Source organism: Ptychodera flava, chromosome 6 (assembly GCF_041260155.1).
Source record: "Ptychodera flava strain L36383 chromosome 6, AS_Pfla_20210202, whole genome shotgun sequence".
Taxonomy (NCBI): domain Eukaryota; kingdom Metazoa; phylum Hemichordata; class Enteropneusta; family Ptychoderidae; genus Ptychodera; species Ptychodera flava.
This window is the reverse complement of record NC_091933.1, coordinates 31,587,960-31,610,038: the sequence shown is the minus strand read 5'-3', so window position 1 is coordinate 31,610,038 and position 22,079 is coordinate 31,587,960. Positions and strand designations below refer to the sequence as shown.

At 36.6% G+C, this 22,079-nt stretch overlaps 1 protein-coding gene across 1 annotated transcript in view; it reads left to right on the top strand.

The window, feature by feature from the left end:
- The first annotated feature begins 3,980 nt into the window (after positions 1-3,980).
- Positions 3,981-22,079, top strand: part of LOC139135501 (NACHT, LRR and PYD domains-containing protein 3-like) — a 55,365-nt gene continuing 37,266 nt past the window's right edge. Inside the window, exon 1 of the mRNA XM_070702905.1 lies at positions 3,981-4,057. The gene's annotated coding sequence lies outside the window, so the exon portion shown is untranslated. The remainder of the gene's footprint in view (positions 4,058-22,079) is intronic.

Genomic DNA, 22,079 nt, shown 5'->3' with positions numbered 1-22,079 from the left:
GAAAAAAAAAACAAACTTGACCATATTTGTTTAGGGCTGCCTTCACAAATAACGATTAGGGAGGGGGAGGGGGGCTGGAGGAATCGCGATTAAAATCTTATTTTTTTCAGATCCCCCCTCAGTATCCTAAAAAATGTTCAAATGCCCCCCTCTATATCGTCAAAATTTTTCAAGTCCCCCCAACTATCACAGGCTTGCATATTTGTAAAGGATGTGAGCGCAGAAAAAATAAACACGTATTGCGTCGTTCTTCTCACAGGTGTTCAACACTACCTGTATTAGCACTTTGTATTGTCATATTCCCAAGGCAAGTTCTTTAAATGCGTCAGTGAATTTTTTAGATTTATTGGTCTAAAACTCTGGCCAGGTCAATCGCTGTATACTGTATATCTTTAATTTCTACATTGTATATTGGCTATCAGTTTGTCACAGAAGGTTAATATTATTTACAGAAATTAAAATCAGTTTGCGAGTTATTTTCATTCCAGTGAAGATAACGCCGACAATGATATCGTGGACAACAAAGACTTATCCTGCTGAGCTCATTTTGTCAGGTTGTTCTCTCATATCGGACGTGACATTTTCGGATTTAGGAATCACTCTGTCCTCATTTTTATTAAGTTTGCACACAGCTCTTTACAGATACTTTGAGTGATGAAGTCTTTCTAGATACTCTGATGTCATATATCAATATTTTAGTCGGCTGGTAAACAAACTGTGAGGCAAAGACCTTTATCTAAAAACTTGTGACTGAAGATTACAAGCTGTTTAATTTCCTGTTTTTATTTATTATGTTATGCTATAATTTATATCTATTGTAATAGAATAATTAACTAATTCATAATTGCGCATATTCTTATGTATAACATATTATATGCTTCATCTGGTAACGATATCCTAGGCAGGATATTACTTTGAGTAAAGAAATTGTGCATATTCGTATGTGTAACATAATATATGCTTCATTTGGTATGGCTATTCCAGGCAGGGATATTATACTATGAGTATTTAAGCCAGATTCCATTGTTGGTAATCATAACAATTCGGCTATTTTCAATGAATAAATAAAGAATTTGCACATTTGATCTTTACCTTGACATGTAGATTTTCTTTTGCAATTTACAGAGCCTGTACATGATGCTTTCTTGAGCAATGCGCTCTTTTAAGTTTGCCGATAGAGTAATATTTTTTCCTTTTCTCTTTACCACGATTGGAACTAATCTGGGATAATAGGACAGTGAACGAATGTTGGTATAATCTGCGAATGTAAGCATATCTGCTTTTCTCCTAAGGCGATGCACTTGTTTTTATGAGTAATTTGTAATATCGCAACATTTAGCTATAGGGCACCTAACACTTTTGAGAAATTTGAAAATATAATGATCCAATCCTCCAAAATTAGTTCCAATAGTGTTCTTTGTGATTCTGTACATAATGATCACGAAGCAAAATGTGATGATAGTTCTTAGTTATGAGAATCATCTAGCCTAAATTTTGTTTCAAAACATTTATATTGCTTGCTCGGTGTTTTGTGTTTCTGTAAACTTTTACTAATAATTCTTCTTCAAATAAAGTCATTTTTAAAACAAATAACATGATATCTCGTTGGACATGTTGATCACATATTAGTGACATGCCAATACTAAAAGGTTGCCTTGCAGCTAATTTTACACATTATACCGAACTAAGCGTTTTTCAAGAGAATATAAGTCAATATTAGGTAGAAATAACAAAGATGACAACCAGAAAGTAGAGATGCTGGATTTACCATCATTTATTGTTAAAGCCCCCTCTCCAACCTCCAACTCCGCTCATCGTGAAAAGTTGTCCGCCATCCGTTTGTTTGTCCGCTTAATATACCCAAACATGGGCATCAGACCGCTTTGCTTTCATGCGAACAACTTTGTTGGCCTCTCCTGAAACGGCCAGAATTGTATAAGTGCTTCGCCATATCGAATACATGGTGTCGGAATCTGGCAGTCTACTGACACACTGTATTTCCAAGAGTACTTTCTTATCGCGACACTGATAATGATGTGTGAATGATTATTCACTATTTCAAAATCATGGTGTGTGAAGGTAAGTAAAGTAATCACAGTCAAACCCATCCATAGTCCGATAACACTAGGTCAAAATTCGCGATACACAATCAATTGTTATAAACATAAACACAAAACAGTACATAACAGACAGTAAGGCACCGGTACACACAACAAAGTCAAATGAAAGAAAAATATATATAGATCTCTGGCAAAAAGACCAAGAAGCGATATCAGGTGTTTTCGAAAACAATAAGCGCATACTGTCCCACATGTAAATGTATTTTCTCTTTTCAGCGTTAGACGATCCACTAATTCTGATGATCTTCTAATTTCTGTATAGGAAATAAGCGCACAAAATGTCATCTCATTTTTGAAACAAATCCTTGAAGCTCAACCTTAACAATATAACCTCCATCAAAACACAGATGGACTATAAAAAGAAAGTTCATCAAACGATTGAAAGCAAAAGGCCAAGGAACATCTACCACAACAAGCGACGGAAAGGTTGAACAACAAAGAGACATAAAAGAATCTTATTTTTGTTACCAGCGCTTTCATCACAAATCTTGATATAGTAAAAAGTACAAGCACTAATCAAAGACTTGAAATTTATCCTGTTACAAAATGCACAAATTGAAAAAAATATGTGAAAACTTCATGGGCATCATGAAATTTATCATATTATTATTAGAACATTGAGCTTTGACATCAGACCCCCCGACCAAGCGATTCATAGCAAGAGAACACAACACAAATAATTAATGCTTTCTTGTCTCCTTGTTTGGTCATAAACTCCCTTAAGAATGCAAACCCGAGCTTTATCATCCGACATTTTCATCAGGAGTCAAAATTCGTTCTGTTTCGTTTAGAATTATCGTCATACTGAATATGACGGAAGCCATTAAATTGACTCTTGACAAAAATAAATGTATGCAAACAGGGAAACGTTGGACATATCCAAGCAACTACCTACGTATATACACCCATTGGTGGCTGTAGGCCGTGGACTTTGCCCCTTTCTCCGAAATGGAGAGAGCAAACCCCTTTATGGTCTTTTCCAAGAAACTACTTATCTCAATTACAAGAAATCATATTCGATTGCTCTGAAGAATTGTATTGTGATTGCACTGGTACTTATGCAAATAAGCATAAAATATGCAAGCCTCGCCCTCCAAAACCTAATCATTTCTTACCATTCCCGAACAGAATTTATGTACCAGATGTAATTCAGATCTCAGAGGCCGTTCTTGAGACAATCTGACTTCGACGCGACATTGGCTCACTTGTGTGAACACGTGAGCTAAAAATTACACAGCTACTGTCTCATCGATTTTGAGCAAAAATCTCATTAAACGTATGGATCCGTAGAAAATCGACCAGTACAATGCTGATTTGACTATTGTTTATGAATCCGCTAAATTCGCCCTCTGATATCGACTAGATTCTTATATCCTTTCGTTGATTTTGATAATAATAACAATGTATACAGAACAATGCAGCAAGAGTTCACAATTACAAGTCATTATGTTGTTTTTTCAACTTTCATAAAATAGGACAATTTTCCTAAAATATTGCTACCGGAATAAAGAGTGTGTGGTTGTCTTCCATTGCAGTCTAGTTAGAGCACTCTATCAACTTGTAGTTATAGTGAATGTAATTAATCCAGAAGTTAACTTCCTTATTGTGAATCACACTGTGCGCGCAGGGCTTGCATATTATTTGTTCGGCACCATCGGTAAATGATTGTAATGACGCTATTTCAACATGATATGCCGTTGATATGCGGTTATGTTAACGAGATTCTTCTCTTAATTAGACATCCATTTAAGGGCTTGTCCTCTGCCTTATTCTTACGTCGACGGCGCCACCAGCGACTTTTTATAATAAAGTTCTAAATTTCTGAGAATCAATTGAAGCGTCAAAGGTCGGAGTGCGAAGTGCAAACACTTACTGCGACGGTACAGCTGGGAGACATATTATAAGCTTGGCGCCTATGACTTAGCACACTAGAGAAGGTAGGTCTCGCCGAGAGAATTATACTGTTCGTCCCAAACGGCAACATGAGCATATCTATAAATTCATAGACAAAAACATACGATGGTTGTGAAATGACTGACGCACAGTTCTTTTCACAAAACCAATAGGCGTACAGTGTACTGATCGTGTGTGAATATGACCTTAGTGTTTGGGAGTCATATGAGTTGAGTTCAGCCAGACTGAATTAAAAAGTTGGCAAACATCCGGTTATAGATACTCAAATATTTGTCTCTGTTCGTCTACAGTCGCTGAAGACCATACAAGCCACAAGGGAAAACTGAACTATTTTCGCCAATTTCAGTCCATTTACCAATAACATTGCCCCTATCGTCATGGAACAATATCGGTATCGGCTATCGGCATTTACTATTTATGAATTTTTAAGGGTACCATAGCCTTGAATAACAACCTTTGACACATGTGTTTATGAAGGAGGTGGAAATCTTTGATAGCTCATTTCAGTGGCCAGAAAAAAGTGGCAAAAATAGATTAAAAAATATACGATTGAAGATTTCATCAAAATTGGAATATATCACATTGGATCATCCCTAAGAACATGTCGACCAAAGATATTATTTGAGAATCAAATTTTCTGACCAAAAATGGCAAAAATTGCCCCAAACACTAAAAATTGCAGATGTCATCATAATTTTAATAGATCATATTAAAATAATCCCTTGGAAGCTGGATACCAAATATCAAAGCTATAAGACATGCACTTTTTAGAAACAAATTTTTTGACCAAAAATGGCAAAAATTGCCCAAAAAATACAAAATTGCAGATTTCATCACAATTTCAATATATCACATTAAGTGTATCTGTAGGAACCTGGGTACCAAATGTCAAAGCTACCAGACAAGTTGTTTTGGAGAAACACATTTTTTTACAAAAAATGGCAAAACTTGCCCAAGAAATACAAAATTGTAGATTTTATCATAATTTCATTATTTATCATTTAGTTCACCAGTAGGAACCTGTATACCAAATTTCAAAGCTATCAAACGAGTAGTTTTGGAAAAACACATTTTTTGACCAAAAATGGCAAAAATTGCCCCCAAAATGCAAAATGCAGATTTCATCATAATTTCAATATATGTCACTGTGTTCATCTGTCGAAACCTGTATACCAAATTTCAAAGCTGTCAGACCAGTGCTTTTTTGAAAAACATTTTTGACCAAAAATGGCAAAAATTGCCCCAAAAACACAAAATGATAGATTTCATCATAATTTGAATATATCACATTTTGCTCATCCCTATAAACTTGTATACCAAATATCAAAGCTGTCAGACAGGCGGTTTTGATGAAACAAATTTTTTGACCAAACATGACATATTTGCATATATGTGCACAATTTGAACAAATCTGAAATGGATCATACATAGGGACCTATGTACCAAAATCAAAGCTGTCTGACCTTTAGTTTTTTAAGAAGAAGATTTTTAAAGATTTTTTTTTACCAAAAACAGCAAAACATGCCCAAAATATACAAATATGCAAATTTCACCACGATTTGAACAAACGTAAGTGAGGTTACTCCAAGCGAACTGCATATGAAATTTCAAAGCAATCGGATTTGCGGTTTCAGAGGAGAAGGCAATTGTTGACGGACGACGGACGGACGGCGGACGGAAAATCAGCCTATTTGATAAGCTCCTCGTCGCTGACAGCGGAGCTAAAAAGGATCAGTGTAGAAATATTCCAATGCGAGCCCTTTGTGTATGCATTTGTCCATCCATTAAAGAGGCACTCCCACTTGGTAACATTTTTAAAACACATTTTTTAATGCCAACGGTCGATATTTGACGTGGCGACTCCGCGCGGATCGCGAGATATCGATAAAAACATGTCATTTCCCGAGCGTATTTTTCACATCCCGAAGTTTTAGGATCGTTTCTGGTTATGACCCGAAATCCCCCGAAAGTGTGTCGTTGTGCTGATTGACGATATTCTAAGGAGTCCAAAAACGTTCGAATGACGCAATTTATTCACCTCCTACTGCGATGACTTTATATACATGATTATCAATGTCCTTACCTCTGGTAATTCTTTTTTGAAAACTTCTCCTTAGTTTTTGTCGTTTTCATTATTCTCAATCAGTTGTATTAAATCTTTAAACAATACCACATAGATATCAGTTTTTACGTGTAAAATATTAGTTGGCTCTGATGACTACATTTTGTCGTCTGCCACACAGTTACGCGTGGTTCGATACATAGCGGCCGCCGCGTGTGGTATGCGCGCATACCACGCGGCGGCCACTATGCATACTATGTATCAACCGCACCTATCTGTGCTAGTCAAATATACGAATTCTGGTGGAATCAGCAAACTTTGCTTTTCGTTTTTTTTTGCTACTGACTCGGCTTTCTCCCATGCGACATGACCGCTCACCGACGCGAGTGGTACTGCTGTGGCGTACAGCAGCGTCAGCGTAGACTCGTACTCCATAGCTTAGTTGACAATGGCCCCAGTGTCGAACGTTCGATGTTCGGAAGCTGAATTCAGGTGGGCCACCGGAATTCAAACTTTAACTTTTTGAGGACATGTTTTTATCGATATCTCGCGATCCGCGCGCAGTCGCCATGTCAAATCACAGGGGACTCAAACTTGTTGTTTATTTGTGTCTGTTTGTTTGTGTGTATGTGTTTGTGTTTGTTTATTTGTTATATTTGTTGTAGTTTTAATAAAATAACAGCCAAAAGCTGTTTTGTCAATATTTGTCAATAAAGAGCAGTTATTTATTTGTTTGTTTGTTTATATATTTGTTTGTTTGTTTGTTGATACGTATTTTCGATGGTTAGGGTTAGGCTTAAGTTAGGGTTAGGGTTAGGGTTAGGGTTAGGGTTAGGCTTAAGTTAGGGTTAGGGTTAGGCTTAAGTTAGGGTTAGGGTTAGGGTTAGACTTATTCACTCCCTCTACATATTGAGACAAGGGGAGCAACTGGGATTCCAACATCTGTATTTTCAAGTCAAGAAAAACACACCAAATAAATGCCAGACAATTGAAATATTGGGTTTGTGGCAGCCTCATGTCCTGTACTTACCACACCTATCCTTTAATTCGATGGAAAGGGCGAAAATCGGCGATATTTAGCATCTTTCTCCTTTGATTCGTACACTTTGTACAGCAAAACGTCAGTGTCACACTTCCGTCATATTCAGTATGACGATAATTCTAAACGAAACAGAACGAATTTTGACTCCTGATGAAAATGTCGGATGATATAGCTTAAGTTTGCATTCTTAAGGGAGTTTATGACCAAACAAGGAGACAAGAAAGCATTAATTATTTGTGTTGTGTTCTCTTGCTATGAATCGCTTGGTCGGGGGGTCTGATGTCATAGCTCAATGTTCTAATAATAATATGATAAAGTTCATGATGCCCATGAAGTTTTCACATATTTTTTTCAATTTGTGCATTTTGTAACAGGATAAATTTCAAGCCCTTGATTAGTGCTTGTACTTTTTACTATATCAAGATTTGTGATGAAAGCGCTGGTAACAAAAATAAGATTCTTTTATGTCTCTTTGTTGTTCAACCTTTCCGTCGCTTGTTGTGGTAGATGTTCCTTGGCCTTTTGCTTTCAATCGTTTGATGAACTTTCTTTTTATAGTCCATCTGTGTTTTGATGGAGGTTATATTGTTAAGGTTGAGCTTCAAGGATTTGTTTCAAAAATGAGATGACATTTTGTGCGCTTATTTCCTATACAGAAATTAGAAGATCATCAGAATTAGTGGATCGTCTAACGCTGAAAAGAGAAAATACATTTACATGTGGGACAGTATGCGCTTATTGTTTTCGAAAACACCTGATATCGCTTCTTGGTCTTTTTGCCAGAGATCTATATATATTTTTCTTTCATTTGACTTTGTTGTGTGTACCGGTGCCTTACTGTCTGTTATGTACTGTTTTGTGTTTATGTTTATAACAATTGATTGTGTATCGCGAATTTTGACCTAGTGTTATCGGACTATGGATGGGTTTGTCTGTGATTATTTTACTTACCTTTACACACCATGATGGATAATCATTCACACATCATTATCAGTGTCGCGATAAGAAAGTACTCTTGGAAATACAGTGTATCAGTAGACTGCCAGATTCCGACACCATGTATTCGAGATGGCGAAGCACTTATACAATTCTGACTGTTTCCAGGAGAGGCCAACAAAGTTGTTCGCATGAAAGCAAAGCGGTCTGATGCCCATTTTTGGGTATATTAAGCGGACAAACAAACGGATGGCGGACAACTTTTCACGATGAGCGGAGTTGGAGGTTGGGGAGGGGGCTTAAACAATAAATAATGGTAAATCCAGCATCTCTACTTTCTGGTTGTCATCTTTGCTCTATCTACCTAACATTGACTTATATTCTCTTGAAAAAAGCTTAGTTCGGTATAATGTGTAAAATTAGCTGCAAGGCAACCTTTTAGTATTGGCATGTCACTAATATATGATCAACATGTCCAAAGAAATATCATGTTATTTGTTTTACAAATGACTTTATTTGAAGAAGAATTATTAGTAAAAGTTTACAGAAACACAATATATAAATGTTTTGAAACAAAATTTAGGCTAGATGATTCTCATAACTAAGAACTATCATCACATTTTGCTTCGTGATCATTATGTACAGAATCACAAAGAACACTATTGGAACTAATTTTGGAGGATTGGATCATTATATTTTCAAATTTCTCAAAAGTGTTGGGTGCCCTATAGCTAAATGTTGCGATATTACAAATTACTCATAAAAACAAGTGCATCGCCTTAGGAGAAAAGCAGATATGCTTACATTCGCAGATTATACCAACATTCGTTCACTGTCCTATTATCCCAGATTAGTTCCAATCGTGGTAAAGAGAAAAGGAAAAAATATTACTCTATCGACAAACTTAAAAGAACGCATTGCTCAAGAAAGCATCATGTACAGGCTCTGTAAATTACAAAAGAAAATCTACATGTCAAGGTAAAGATCAAATGTGCAAATTCTTTATTTATTCATTGAAAATAGCCGAATAGTTATGATTACCAACAATGGAATCTGGCTTAAATACTCATAGTATAATATCCCTGCCTGGAATAGCCATACCAAATGAAGCATATATTATGTTACACATACGAATATGCACAATTTCTTTACTCAAAGTAATATCCTGCCTAGGATATCGTTACCAGATGAAGCATATAATATGTTATACATAAGAATATGCGCAATTATGAATTAGTTAATTATTCTGTTACAATAGATATAAATTATAGCATAACATAATAAATAAAAACAGGAAATTAAACTGCTTGTAATCTTCAGTCACAAATTTTTAGATAAAGGTCTTTGCCTCACAGGTTTGTTTACCAGCCGACTAAAAATATTGATATATGACATCAGAGTATCTAGAAAGACTTCATCACTCAAAGTATCTGTAAAGAGCTGTGTGCAAACTTAATAAAAATGAGGACAGAGTGATTCCTAAATCCGAAAATGTCACGTCCGATATGAGAGAACAACCTGACAAAATGAGCTCAGCAGGATAAGTCTTTGTTGTCCACGATATCATTGTCGGCGTTATCTTCACTGGAATGAAAATAACTCGCAAACTGATTTTAATTTCTGTAAATAATATTAACCTTCTGTGACAAACTGATAGCCAATATACAATGTAGAAATTAAAGATATACAGTATACAGCGATTGACCTGGCCAGAGTTTTAGACCAATAAATCTAAAAAATTTACTGATGCATTTAAAGAACTTGCCTTGGGAATATGACTATACAAAGTGCTAATACAGGTAGTGTTGAACACCTGTGAGAAGAACGACGCAATACGTGTTTATTTTTTCTGCGCTCACATCCTTTACAAATATGCAAGCCTGTGATAGTTTGGGGGACTTGAAAAATTTTGACCATATAGAGGGGGGGGGCATTTGAACATTTTTTAGGATACTGAGGGGGGATCTGAAAAAAATAAGATTTTAATCGCGATTCCTCCAGCCCCCCCTCCCTAATCGTTATTTGTGAAGGCATCCTTAAACAAATATGGTCAAGTTTTTTTTTCAAAAATTAGGTTATTGTAAGAAATAGAGTTAAGCTTTGCTGTAAATTGAGTTAGTGTTACAAATAGGGTTAATTTTTGTTACAAATAGGGTTGGTCAGACGTGTCAGAAAAGATTTTTGACATTTTTGAACGAAATTGGTCAAAATTGCCTCCCCCCCAATAAAATTGGCATATACCTGCACAACTTGATTATATCTTACGAGTATAATTCCTTGCACAACGAAATTTAAAACATTTGTTTCCGAAAAAAATAGTGTCGATAAGGGAAAAACAGGAAAATTGCCCCTAACAATACAAACATGCAAATTTCATCAAAATTTACACAAAAACGGTCAAGTTTTTTTACAAATTAGGTTATTGTTACAAATAGGGTTAAGTGTTGTTACAAATTGGGTTAGTGCTACAAAGAGAGTTGATTGTTACAAATTGAGGTGATATAGAACATTAATGTCACCGTTGGTGGCGCACTAGTATCATCTTGCGCGTTCAAACTTTATGCAGCGGTATTATATATAAGAATCGCGTAAGTAAAACATTGTAGCTTGAAGAGTGTTAAATAACACACAATTTTTATTTCCACTGACTCTAATGAGGCAACCTACTTGTTCAGCTTTTGTGCCAAAGACTTGACGTCTAATGGCTATCAAAACTTGATCTCAAACTGAGTTCAAACTATTGCAAAATGCGTACCATTGACTTTGAACCCCGGGGGCTCACTTCCATTACTTGCCAATATGTATACGTGCCGCCCATTGTTTTGGGTATTTCAGCAACTTGGTCTAAAATGGGGGGTATCAATTCCACTGTATACTAACGTCTAAAATGGGGTTAATTTTTGAGAGCCACACAAGAACGAATTCAAACTGTCAGTTCCCGTCTCACTGCTAGCAGGCTTCTGATCAGCATTGATATCTTTTTCTGCGGCAGGGGAATCATCAAAGAGACCCCTGGCTTTAGCCAAAGTAAATATAGACTTTGTTTTAAAACACTGTCACTAATTGGTCAGAACTCCATTAATGGAAGAATTTTGCCCAATAGAAAATATCGAAACAAAGTGGCTCTACTACTACTATCATTAAGGTTTACAATGGCCACATGAACTAGCAGTGCCTTATGAACGAATGGCGAGGCTTCTTGTAGTTTTGAATTTTAAAAATCCTCAGTCAGACTGTAACTGCAGATAACTGATAATTTCAGAAGCTTGACAAAACTTTGGTCAGGGTGAAAGATGCGGTATAGTGGTAGGCTTTGCCGGTAACTCAGTTATGCAAATGCTTGCTTTTTACCCGATTACGTTTTTGTAAATTTTGACATTATGACTTTTGACCTTGGTCAAAGGTCATAAGGTCTAAAATAGGGTCCTAAAATAACGAGAGTTTAGGTCTAAAATGGGCCCAGGATTTTTTACGTGCGACCGCACATCCCTACCACTTCTCAGATCAAGTACCCCCCAAGCCTTTGAACCTGCTTGCGACTTATCAAACCACAGGCATTCGAAGAAAACAGTTACTGATCTTACTGGTTGCATCAGTGACGGTTAGCTTGCATTGATTCGAATGCCTGTGGGTCAAACGGTCTCGCTATTGTTGACATTAGAGAAGGAAAACCACTTGGAATGGATTTGTGATGCAAATCATTCGTAAGTTTCATTGACGTTTTCAAGAAAGTAAGTGTATCAGAAAAATCGACTAAGACCAAAAATCAACCTAGTTAGTATAGCTATAGGTTTAATAAAACCTGAACGTGATCCCACTCATGCAGATGGTGATGGTACCAAATCATAGACGTGAAAACTTCATCCGACCTGTTATTTTCCTCATTGAGAAATCAGAGTTTGGGTATGAGAGTTTATTGTTTGGTTATTTTTGAGGCTTATTTGTTATGTTGGCTGTTGCCGAGGAGGGATGGGAATGTTAAACACTGTCAAGCTGAAAAATAACCAGACATGATGTTGTACCTTGGCCGAAAATTATGTCTCTTCATATTGCAATTGCCGTCTATAGATTTGACCTACAATCCGCGTTGAATGTGTTATTATTAATTCAGAATTACAGCGCCAACATGCCACATTCAACTTATCGAAATTTGGTCCAATTTTAATGAACATGGTTATGCGAACCGATGAAATAATGAAATTTGCCCACATTTCAACTGCCATTCTTTGATTTCAGGGGGAAATGGTTTTGTAAAATAATGTCGCGGATTTATTACAATCTGAAAAGCGTAGATCAAACCTGAAGAAGGAAATTATAATCCGAAAAGGGATAGTTTTGTTTTCGGCCACGGTATCATTGAGCGTATTTTCGACCATTTGACCTCAGCCAAAGTCACAAGGGAAATGTTGGTAGACATTGAACACGACCGAGTCGGGTTTGTTTTGTTGCTTGAAATGTACATCCTGGACCATGCTGCAATTTGCATGTTCAGGTGTGAATAAAGAATGTCCATATGGAAATTACTTGTTCACTTATTCAAATGAGACTGGTTAAAAACGGGAATTTATTTAAAGTGTCTTAATGTTTATAACTTTTCTTTCGCGCCGCCAACTGACTGGTCGACCTTATTTATTTTGGCCTTACGATGAAAACCAGTAAAAAGCCACACAATTTCCCAGCAAGCTCAATCACTAGCGCGACTATTTCTTTAGTATCATAAAACGTTCTACAGATAGTCCGTGGGCTAGAGGGGGTCTACGTGCACCCCACAGGATAACAAACCTGTATTTTTCAGAACCCTTGGGATCCCTAGAATACGAAATGGAATTTTAACAGGAAAAATATAGGGACGCAATAGCTGTTATGGTCATGTTTTGAAGGGTACCGCAAAATCACGATTTTTCAAGCCAAATGCATTTTCGTCAAATCTGTCTTCTTGTAAGTCATGTGCTGAGCTCATTTTTAAACATAACCTCACTTGTTTGGTATCATTAGAAAGGGAATTTATTCCTCTTTAAGATGACATATTGCACTATGCAATATCTGCTACAGTTTTTGTAAAATATAACCAAACTTACCCCTTACCCCAAAATTAATATTGCAAATTATAGTAAAACTCAAATTCTACCAATTTTTTAGCTAGGCATAATAAAATATGCATTGCTTTGTCTGAAATCTTTTTTATTTGATACAGGGACATGTCAGAAATATGAAATAGACTTTTAACAGAAAAAATATTGGAAATCTACAGCTGTAACAGTCATATTTTGAAGGGTACCGCAAAATAACAGTGTTGCAGATTTGCATGCATTTTTGTTAAAACTGTCTTCTTATAAGTTATCTGCTGAGCTCGTTTTGGAATATAACCTGGCTTGTTAGGTATCATTAGAAAGACAATTCACTAATCTTTACAATGACATATTGTAGCATGCAATATTTTCTATTGTTTTCATGATATATGACCAAAACTTACCCATACCCCAAAGTTTATATTGAAAATTTCAGTCATAGCTAAAAACCAAATTCTATCATTTTTTTAGCTTGACACAAAAACTCTGGCCGTTTTTGCTATTAAATCTATTTTATTTGGTACAGGGACATGTCAGAAATATGAAATAGACTTTTAACAGAAAAAATATTGGGAATCTACAGCTGTAACAGTCATATTTGAAGGGTACCGCAAAATCATAGTGTAGCAGATTTGCATGCATTTTTGTTAAATTTGTCTTCTTGTAAGTTATCTGCTGAGCTTGTTTTTGGATATAACCTGGCTTGTTAGGTATCATTAGAAAGATAATTTACTAGTCTTTAAAATGGCATATTGTAACATGCAATATCTTGTATAGTTATCATGAAATATGACGAAAACGTACCCCATACCCCAAAGTTTACATCGAAAATTGCTGTCATAGCAAATGTCAAATTATACCAACTTTTTACCTAGACATAAAAAATCGGGCTATGTTTTGTATGAAATCTGTTTTATTTGGTATTGGGTTATGTCAGAAATATGAAATAGACTTTTAACAGAAAAAATATTGGAATTTTATAGCTGTAACAATCATATTTTGAAGGGTACCGCAAAGCTCAGTATTGTTGACTCGCATGCGTTTTTGTTAAATATGTCTTCTTATAAGTCGTCTGCTGAGCTTGTTATTGAATATAACCTGGCTTGTTAGGTATCATTAGAAAGATAATTTACTAATTTTGGAAACTGCATATTGTAACATGCAATATCTTGTATAGTTTTTCTTGAGATATGACCAAAACTTACCCCATACCCAAAAGTTTACATCGAAAATTGCTGTCATAGCGAATGTTAAATTATACAATTTTTTTATCTAGACATAAAAAATCGGGCTATGTTTTGTATGGCTGTTTTATTTTGTAATTGGTCATGTCAGAAATATAAAATAGACATTTAACAGAAAAAAAAGTATTGGGATTCTTTAGCTATAACAGTCATATTTTGAAGGGTACCGCAAAATCTCAGTATTGCCGACTCGCATGCGTTTTTTTTACATGTGTCTTCTTGTTATTTTTCTGTTGAACTTAATTTTACTCAACACTCTCAGCATATTGGGTATCATTTGAAGGAAATTTTATTCATGAAATGGAATAAAAAGTTACCGCTACCCCAAAATTCTTTTGGAAAATTACATCTACTCTAAGATATATATTCGTTTTTTCAAGTAGATCATGTACAAGTGATACAATTTGTATTAAAGTATTTTTTAAGCAAAGAGATATGCAAACACGGCAAAATGGGGGTTTGACAGAAAAGGTATCAGGATGAAATGGTTGTAATTGTCATGTAGTGAAAGGTACTATAAAACATGATATTGCCAATGTATGTGCATTTTTATTAAACATACCTTCATGAACATTATCTGCTTAACTTGATTTTACACATTAAACCTAGCTTGTAGGATATCATAGAAAGATTTTTATTATTTTCAGTAATCTTTGTTTTGTAAAATAAAGAAGTCTAATAACATGTATAATTTTCACAAAATGGAACACAAAAACTAACCTCTACTCCCTGATAAATTGATGTATTCACTTAGCATTACATAAATATGAAGCTTGCTGATGTCTACTGAGCACAATCAATATCATCACCGTCATCCATATCATCATCATATCTGTCGAGTTCTCCGCAATTGTTTCCTTCCTGTTCATACAGGTATTCGGTGTCACTTTCATCAGTGTCACTGTCTGTGACCTGATTGACAGCAACATCTATTAGTTCCTGAGGAATAATTTCACCATCATACCAAAAAGGCTCCAGTTTGTCTGCAACATATGTCCATCCATGGCCTTCCGGGTCTGGCAAGTTTGGGTTGGGTTATGGGCCTGCTTCCAGATTGCAACCTGGTAATTAACCCGTCTGATGTGCTGCACCAAAGATTTCCTACATGGTGGAAATGATCCCATGTCCACATTCTTTGTCGGGACAACACCTGATGAGCACAAATCATTAATCTTAGCATGACGAACTGAGTCTACGCAGGTCAGTCGGTTCTTTCTATAAAGTGCACAAGTAAAGGCATCAAGCTGATTTACTACTTCATCAGACACCAAAAAACTATCTCCCAATGTAGAAATAGGTGTAGAATATCTTTCAGCCTTCTGTAAGATTTTCATTGGTTTGACTTTCCCTATCCCTTTAAAGCAGCTTGTCGTGTCACATCCTGAGAGGGCATGAAGGGCCATGAGGGCAGTACAATGCTCAGATGATAATGCTTCAGCCAATTCTCCGATGTTTATGAGTCTTTTATTATTACCAGTGCCAGTGTCAAACAGTACTGTGATGTCCTTCAGGTGTGCTGCATAATGCAGCAAAATGAAGAACACGTCTGTGTCAGGACTTTTCACTCTGCAGTAACGGTAACGTTTGCTTTGGGCGTACTTGCAGTAGAGCACCACTCGCGTATCTGTTTCTTCTTGCGAAGACTCTAGTTCATCTATGGGGGTCATTTCAGTTGTAATGCCATCATGGGAGGTCAACAGGAAAGCCAACCCATCACAAATGAAAATTACCTGTCGACCGTGAAGCTTTGAGGCATATTCATCCTTGCTCCATTCTTTGAGCAAAAGCTCAATGAACTGTTTCTTATTGATATCATTAGCAAGAAATGCTTTCCAGTCTCGTGGCTTTTTTATGCTCGCTCCTTTGATGATGAACTTCTCAGTGGTTCCTCTACGCTGCCTTTCCATGGCCTTAATGGAATTTGGCTTGTATGCATCGGTACTAAATACCACATCATCTTTGGACATCATACCAAATATTTTCTCACAGATTAGGCGGAAATTGGCGGGTATGTCCTTTAGATAATAGAATGTAGCATTTCCATTCATGAATTACCATCGTCTCTCTGGGAGGTGGTGGCTCAGCATCGGGAAAATCCTTTACAACAAAGTGAAAAGCCTTTGCTTTGTCAGTTTTAGCAAAAAAGCCGTCAGCTGTTGCTAAACTGTATGGCACAGGAGTCAAGGGATACGTCATCAACTGCGGTAAGTCCAACTTGATATTTTGTTCTTGGCAGATCACAAACACCTGGAAAACAATGTTTGCCTGTTGTTTATATTGAATAACTTTATTCTGGCTACTGGTGACTTTTGCTGATTTGTTCATATGTGCAAGTGTCTTCAGTTTCAGTCTTTTAACTGGTTGGAAGAAATCCTTCCCTTGTTCGAGGCGATTTGATATAAAGTCAAGCTTAGCAGAAGCTCCAGCAGATTCTGCCTTCAGAACATCTTCTGTCACATCTTTAGCCGCAGTGGCTCCAGATGCCAAGATGACAAGGTCATCAGTTTCCATATCAAATGGATTAATGAAGCTGTGGATTGCAACTTTAACTTTCTCTACAGAATGCTCACTTCTTTTAATCTCTGCACATCTGACATCTCGATGCATATTGCCGTATGGGCTACTGGTCATTATCCCAGCCATCTCTAATGTAGCATTAACGTACTGAGAATGAGCATGAGTCGAACGTACCCATCTTTGATATGTACTAAAATTAGTGAGGAGACCAGTGACTCCCACACCACTGCCATCCCGAGATTTCGCATGGCGCATGAATATCTCTTCCATAGTTTTGTCAACGTCGCACCTATTCCCAGAGACAAATGAGCGAGCCACACTAAAGGCTCCCATTCTAATAAGATCAACTGCACCTGGGTGTGATATGTCTAAATTGGCGAGGAACACACCAGAAAAGGACAGATATCTTGCATAGTTTTGTCCACCAAAACTAAAGAACAGATCTGCCATCATGTACATAGATTCTGCAGAGAGGTAGAAGTTGTTGTCCTTTACCGCTTCTTGAAGTGACAAAACGAGCCAAATGTGATTCATGTATGATAGCCAAAGTTGTGCTGTTTTGCCAATCAGTCCTTCTGATACATTCTGACGAAATTGAATATATCATCTATGTAATTCATTAAACCCTGATCTGTGATAGCTTCATCATGAGATCGATTCCGGGCGTATGAACAAGATCATTAAGCTTTCTCTGAGATTCTTCGGTAGAGATGTATTAAGTTGCTCATCATTGTGGGACTGGTATTTCTCCAACAGTAACTGTTCCAGACCTTCCAGCAGGGCTTTATGACAGTGCATGGCTCTATCATAATTTTTACCTTTGAGAACACCATCTAGTGACCCTGAAACAATCAGGCCAGCTTCAAGCAGAATATCTGAGAGACCCGAACCTGCCATCTTTTTACCCACCATCTTCAAGTAAGCACATATTACATGAAAAGTTCCTATCATGATAATGCGTCTCCTGTATTCCGTGGGGTTATTCCAAACCAGGGGATAAGCCTTCATGCATACCCCAAGATCGAAGGTTGTGATCACGTATCTTTGACCAACCTCATCACTTGCCTGCTCGGCACATTTCAAACATTCTTTTACGGTCTTATATTCTGTAATTGGTTTGGAAATGACTGGGTATTAGTCAATAATTGTAACATTGGTAGGTTTTTTCCCTGTCTGTGAAATGAAACCCGACCATGCCGGAACAACCTGTACTCCTTTGTACAGACTTCTGGCAATCACCCAGAGCATTTGTCGATGAGAAGACCTATTTATTGCTGTTGGTCCCTCGGGATAGTGCAATTGATTTATCTGCAATATGGGATCTCTCCTCAGTGCTAAATAGCAATCAAGTAACTCAGGCTCTTGTAGCTCTAATGATCTACGACCACTCCTTGGTAGGGATGGTGTCTCTCTCTGGGTCCCTTCATCGGTTGATACTTCTTGCAGCATGATACCATGTGCTGTGTGAACTGATCCTCCACCAGTCAAATCGTTAATCAACATATCAAAGTTATCAAATTCTGAATGGAATAATGACTGTGGACCAGGATTGCAAACAATCTGATTTGACAGCAATGTAGAGGACTCCTCGACACTCTGTGCAATAGCTGTTTCAAGTTCTAGAGAAAATGAGTAGTTCTCTGAATGGCCTAGCCTGTTTAAAAAATGAGAATTACAAGAAGAATGTCTATTATCTTAAAAAATGGCATTATTTTAACATCAATAATATTAAAGGTATTATAGCAAACAAAATTAACCTGTTGAGTATGGTGACTATACGTTCACTTCTGAACAGATGTCGCAGAGTCAGGCACAGGAGAACATGTTTTGGAAGCTTCCATTCACTGTTGGTGGCAGCTCTACAGATGTCCTGGGCAATAGAAGTCACCAATCTCTGGGATCTCTCTGATGGAGGAGGCGACTTGCAAAACATGACATGTGATAAGAATTTCTCTAGAGAAGTGGGTAAACCAACATTAGAGTCGACCAAAGACTGGGCTGTTGGTGGCCACTTAATCTCTTCTGAATTGGTAAAAGCTGCTATGATATCCTGCAAAATTAAAATAATGGTATGCATACTTTATTGTGATCATTTTAGAACCCAATATTCATGTTTGTAATTTTAAAAAGCAAACCGAATGTTGCGTTTATCATATGGGTAACACATTTTGTTTATTATAACCATAACCTAACAATTTTAGGCACATTATATTACATACTTGTTTGTAATTTTAAAAAAGCAACCGAATGTTGCGTTTATCATATGGGTAACACATTTTGTTTATTATAACCATAACCTAACAAGTTTTAGGCACATTATATTACATACCCCATACTAAATAAATTTTAAATATCATTTGTGGAGCATTTTATCGAATATTTATATGTTATTTTATCGAAATATTAAATCAATATCTAGAGATTTACCTGATGAAGGCGAGTACCAGCCTCTTCAATAATGTCTTTGCTACCAAGCTCATAAACATATTTCATGACTTCATTCACATCAACTTGACTGCTATACAGAATATAGGAGTGAAAGGTTCCCAACGGACAGAATGCCAAGCACTTGCCATAATGTTTTTCTACTTTTGCTTTCAGGTTCTCTCCACGAAAGTTGGGATTTCTATAATCAGATTTTTCCAAAACCGATATATATGTCTCACATAATTCTGTCAATTTCAGAATGTTTCGTTTTGTCAACACTTCAGCATCAACAATTTTACACACGGTGGTGAATGCAACTGCATGAGCTTCCGCCATTGCTGTCTGTTTCTCTTTTTCTTCTTTGTTCGAACTTCTCCACTTTGTTGGATCCTGGACATATTTTGTTCGACATGATTGGTGATACTTTGCTTCACAAGCAAATAAATCAAAACCTCTTATTCGAGTAAGTAACTTCTTATCATGTCGTTCCTCTCCTCTGCCAATGTCTGAACACACTTGCCTCCATCCCTGTCAAAGACTGACAGTCCTTCGCTAGTCCATGAACTCTTACACTTAATCTTTTTGCGACCTCTGCTGTTGCAAAATATGCAGTCAGGAGTGAATATCACCCGATCACCAGCAGATTGACTACGAGTTGGCCTAGAAGTAGAGGGCTCCTCTGTATCTGATTCTTTTTGGAGGCGATTCAAATTTGCACAGAATCTTTGATAGCACACTGGATGATAACCATGATTATTTTCTAGTGTGTCAGGTATGAGTGCGCAAGTAGCCTGCATACGATAAGGAGAATCAACATGCTGTGCTAGGCGTCTCCTCTTTATGTCAAGCAACCTTGACAATCTGTTTTGAGGTTGTGGCACACTAGAGAAGAGTTTGATTTTGTCATATTTGAGTCCTTCAACATGAACTACACAGAGAAGTTTAACCTTGTCTTTCCCACTATCAGATCTCTTCCTTTTTGATGGACATTTACCTTGAGATGACGACATATCTGTGGTAAGGCAGCCTTTCTATCCTACTGAAAACATACAGCAAACATGCATTTACATATTCTCCAGAGACTATATTGACATTAATATTATAGCCTTTAAATAAAGAGGGTTCGATTAATTTATCTGTATAAACCAATATTCTAAATACTGATTTACTTAGTACGAAAATGTAGCCCATCAACTGAAGAAAATGTAAAACCTATAATTGTGGTGTAAACTAAAATAATGAAATGGTCTTGAAATGCTCTTGCACGATAGCATTTATAAACATGTCATTATTATTATTTCTGATGACAAAAATGCACGTAGGTCAGCAATAGTGCCACATTGTCGTACCGTTGAAAATATGGTACTTACAGCTATTAAAACTCAATATTTTTCATATTTAGAGTGTATTTCACAGTTTTAAATGTACCGGTAACAATGAAAACACGTTGCATGCAAAGACTTTTATTTTATACGATCTAGTCGTAAATACAATAGTAACATATAGAAGACAACAACCGTACTTTGCAAATGAAACTTTGGGGTATAGGGTATGTTTTGGTCTATTTTATGAAAATTGTAGAAGATATTGCATGTGGCAATATGTCATCTTAAAAAAGAGTAAATTATCTTTCTAGTAATACCTAACAATCAGGGTTATATATAAGCAGACTTACAAGAAGACAGATTTGACAAAAATGCACATGGGTCGCAAAATCGTAATTTTACGGTACCCTTCAAAACATGTCCGTATGAGCTATTGTATCCCAATGTTTTTTGTGTTAAAAGTCTATTTCATGTTTGTTATATGTCTCTCCACTAAATAAAACTGATTTCATAAGTATAATTGCCTTTAGTATTATGTGTATGAAAAAAATTGGTAGAATTTAAGATTTACCGTACTTTGTGATTTAAACTTTGGGGTATGGGGTAAGTTTTTGTTCTATTTTATGAAAACTGTAAAGGTTATTACATATTGCAATATGTCATCTTAAAGAAGAGTAAATTACCTTTCTAATGATACCTAACAATTAAGGTTATATATAAAATTAAGCTCAGCAGTAGATTTACAAGAAGACAGATTTGACAAAAATGCACGTGGGTCGCAAAATCGTAATTTTACGGTACCCTTCAAAACATGACCGTAACTGCTATTGCGTCTCTATATTTTTTCTGTTAGAATTCCATTTCGTATTCTAGGGATCCCAAGGCTTCTGAAAAATACAGGTTGTTATCCTGTGGGGGGGGGGTGCACGTAGACCCCCTCTCTAGCCCACGGACTAAGAGGTCAGGGATGGCTACTGAGATAAAAAAAAAATTGCATATCACGCACATATTCATCTTCAGACTGAAGTTTTTAATGGAACCAGTGATGGGTAGCGCGCTATTCCGAGCGTAATTCAGCTACGGGACCTTGTTATTCCTCAAGACAGTACGGCTATTCCATTAATCATATCTCAAAATGAGATAATATCTTAGTACACAACCTAGCGAGCTGTTACACTCCATGATTACCGTTGTTGACATGCTGATATGATGCCAAGGGCGCCACTTTGGCGGGGATTGTGTGTCACAAAAAGTCTCTCGAGAAACACTTCACCCTTTTGAGCATGTTTCTTGGTTGTTTGAACTGTCTATTTAACACTGAATTGGTACAGAGTTGCGTTTCCGACAGATTGGATTTCATACATTCAAAAGCTAAGTAGTATCGCGTGAGCACTAACTAATTTCACGTGTTGCTTTCTGTTAG